Source organism: Arachis duranensis, chromosome 1 (genome assembly GCF_000817695.3).
Source record: "Arachis duranensis cultivar V14167 chromosome 1, aradu.V14167.gnm2.J7QH, whole genome shotgun sequence".
Taxonomy (NCBI): domain Eukaryota; kingdom Viridiplantae; phylum Streptophyta; class Magnoliopsida; order Fabales; family Fabaceae; genus Arachis; species Arachis duranensis.
This window is the reverse complement of record NC_029772.3, coordinates 63,523,064-63,526,947: the sequence shown is the minus strand read 5'-3', so window position 1 is coordinate 63,526,947 and position 3,884 is coordinate 63,523,064.

Genomic DNA, 3,884 nt, shown 5'->3' with positions numbered 1-3,884 from the left:
AGGTGATGGATTCATAGGACATTCATAATTTTAAGGCATAGACACTAAGACACTAATGATCATAAGACACAAACATAGATAAACATAAGCATAAAAATTCAAAAAACAGAAAAATAAAGAACAAGGAGATTAAAGAACGGGTCCACCTTAGTGATGGCGGCTTGTTCTTCCTCTTGAAGTTCTTATGGAGTGCTTGAGCTCCTCAATGTCTCTTCCTTGTCTTTGTTGCTCCTCTCTCATGATTCTTTGATTTTCTTTAATTTCATGGAGGAGGATGGAATGTTCTTGGTGCTCCACCCTTAGTTGTCCCATGTTGGAACTCAATTCTCCTAGGGAGGTGTTGATTTGCTCCCAATAGTTTTGTGGAGGAAAGTGCATCCCTTGAGGCATCTCAGGGATTTCATGATGAGGAATTTCCTCAAGTCCATGAGTGGGATCTCTTGTTTGCTCCATCTCTTCTTAGTGATGGGCTTGTCCTCATCAATGAGGATGTCTCCCTCTATGTTAATTCCAACTGAATTACAGAGGTGACAAATGAGATGAGGGAAGGCTAACCTTGCCAAGGTAGAGGACTTGTCCGCCACCTTATAAAGTTCTTGAGATATAACCTCATGAACTTCTACGTCCTCTCCAATCATGATACTATGAATCATGATAGCCCGATCTATAGTAACTTTGGACCGGTTGCTAGTAGGAATGATTGAATGTTGGATGAACTCCAACCGTCCCCTAGCCACGGGCTTGAGGTCATGCCTTCTCAGTTGAACTGGCTTCCCTCTTGAATCTCTCTTCCATTGAGCGCCCTCTTCACAAATGTCTATGAGGACTTGGTCCAACCTTTGATCAAAGTTGACCCTTCTAGTGTAGAGGTGTTCATCTCCTTGCATCATGGGCATGTTGAATGCCAACCTTACATTTTCCGGACTAAAATCTAAGCATTTCCCCCGAACCATTGTAAGCCAATTTTTTTGGGTCTGGTTTCACACTTTGATCATGGTTCTTGGTGATCCATGCATTGGCATAGAACTCTTGAACCATTGAGATTCTGACTTGTTGAATGGGGTTGGTAAGAACTTCCCAACCTCTTCTTTGGATCTTATGTTGGATCTCCGGATATTCACTCTTTTTGAGTTTGAAAGGGACCTCGGGGATCACCTTCTTCATGGCCACAACTTTATTGAAGTGGTCTTGATGCACCCTTGAGATGAATCTCTCCATCTCCCATGACTCGGAGGTGGAAGCTTTTGCCTTCCCTTTCCTCTTTCTAGAGGTTTCTCCAGCCTTTGGTGACATAAATGGTTATGGAAAAACAAAAAGCAACGCTTTTACCACACCAAACTTATAAGGTTTGCTCATCCTCGAGCAAAAGAATAAAGAAGAGAGTAGAAGAAGAAGAAAGATAGGAGATGGATGGGGGGCTTTGTGTTTCGGCCAAAGGTGAGAAGTAATGATTAGGTTATGTGAAAATGAAGGAGTGAAAAAGGGTTTATATAGGGGTGGAGAGAGGGGTAGGGTTCGGCCATTATGGGTGGGTTTGGGAGGGAAAGTGGTTTGAATTTGGATGGTGAGGTAGGTGGGGTTTTATGAAGGATGGATGTGAGTGGTGAAGAGAATGGTGGGATTTGATAGGTGAGGGATTTTTGGGGAAGAGGTATTGAGGTGATTGGTGAGTCGGTGAAGAAGAGAGAGAGTGGTGGGGTAGGTGGGGATCCTGTGGGGTACACAGATCCTGAGGTGTCAAGGATAACTCATCCCTGCACCAAGTGGCGTGCAAAAACGCCCTTTCTGCCAATTCTAGCGTTAAACGCCGGGCTGCTGCCCCTTTCTGGCGTTTAACGCCAGCTTCTTGCCCATTCCTGGCGTTAAACGCCAGTCTGGTGCCCCTTTCTGGCGTTAAACGCCCAGAATGGTGCCAGACTGGGCGTTAAACGCCTATTTGCTGCCCTTATTGGCGTTTAAACGCCAGCAAGCTTTTCCTCCAAGGTGTGCTGTTTTTCTTTCTGTTTTTCATTCTATTTTTTCTTTTTCAATTGATTTTTGTGACTTCACATGATCATCAACCTACAGAAAACATAAAATAACAAAAGGAAAATAGATAAATATAACATTGGGTTGCCTCCCAACAAGCGCTTCTTTAATGTCAGTAGCTTGACAGTGGGCTCTCATGGAGCCTCACAGATGTTCGGAGCAATGTTGGAACCTCCCAACACCAAACTTAGAGTTTGAATGTGGGGGTTCAACACCAAACTTAGAATTTGGTTGTGGCCTCCCAACACCAAACTTAGAGTTTGACTGTGGAGGCTCTGTTTGACTCTGTTTTGAGAGAAGCTTTTCATGCTTCCTCTCCATGGTTACAGAGGGATCTCCTTGAGCCTTAAACACAAAGGATTCTTCATTCACTTGAATGATCAATTCTCATCTGTCAACATCAATCATAGCCTTTGTTGTGACTAAGAAGGGTCTGCTAAGGATGATGGATTCATCCATGCACTTTCCAGTCTCTAGGACTATGAAATCAGCAGGGATGTAATGGTCTTCAATTTTTACCAGAACATCCTCTACAAGTTCATAAGCTTATTTTCTTGAATTGTCTGCCATCTCTAGTGAGATTTTTGCAGCTTGTACCTCAATGATCCCTAGCTTCTCCATTACAGAGAGAGGTATGAGGTTTATGCTTGACCCTAGGTCACACAGATCCTTCTCGAAGGTCATGGTGCCTAATGTACAAGGTATTGAGAACTTTCCAAGGTCCTGTCTCTTTTGAGATAATCTCTGCCTAGTCAAGTCATCCAGTTCTTTGGTGAGCAAAGGGGGTTCATCCTCCCAAGTCTCATTACCAAATAACTTGTCATTTAGCTTCATGATTGCTCCAAGGTACTTAGCAACTTGCTCTTCAGTGACATCTTCATCCTCTTCAGAGGAAGAATACTCATCAGAGCTCATGAATGGCAGAAGTAAATCCAATGGAATCTCTATGGTCTCAGTGTGAGCCTCAGATTCCCATGGTTCCTCATTAGGGAACTCATTGTTTTAATGACAAAATTGTATATTGCATTACCCATAATATGGACTAGAAGTTTGATGCACTCTATTGCTTGATTTCAAGACCAAAGGAAGCAAGGAATGGGAGGTAACTTGCAAAGTTAAGGAGAAAAGTAATTGCCAGAAACACTCTCAAAAGCCATCAATGCCCATGTTAAAGAGTCACGTTAACTAAGTTAACGTGAACTCTAACGTGGAGAAGAGAAGTTGAGCCAACGTTAGTGACACTTAACATTGTCACTAACATTGGCATTTGCTTACAAATGGCCACGTTAGAAGCTACGTTAACCTAGTTAACGTGGCCTCTAACGTTAAAGGGGGAAGAGAAGCCAACATTAGTGACACTCAACATTGTCACTAACGTTGGCCTAAGGTGCAAAGAGCCACGTTAACTCCCACGTTAACTTGGTTAACGTGGGGGCTAACGTAAGAGATGGAGAGTTGTCGACAACGTTAGTGACACTCAACATTGTCACTAATGTTGGAGCAACCACACAACCCCCAAGAGCCACGTTAACTTCCACGTTAACTTGGTTAACGTGGAAGCTAACGATGAGGAACGAAGAATGAGCCAACGTTAGTGACACTCAACATTGTCACTAACGTTGGGATGGCTAAGAATGGCCACGTTAGAAGCCACGTTAACCTGGTTAACATGGAATCCAATGTGAGACCTAGGGGCACACTTGAACGTTAGTGACAACGTTGAGTGTCACTAACGTTCTCGAATGTTGGCAAAAGCCACATTAGAAGCCACGTTAACCTAGTTAACGTGAGCTTTAACGTGAAGCAAGAAGGGGCACACTTGAACGTTAGTGACAATGTTGAGTGTCACTAACGTT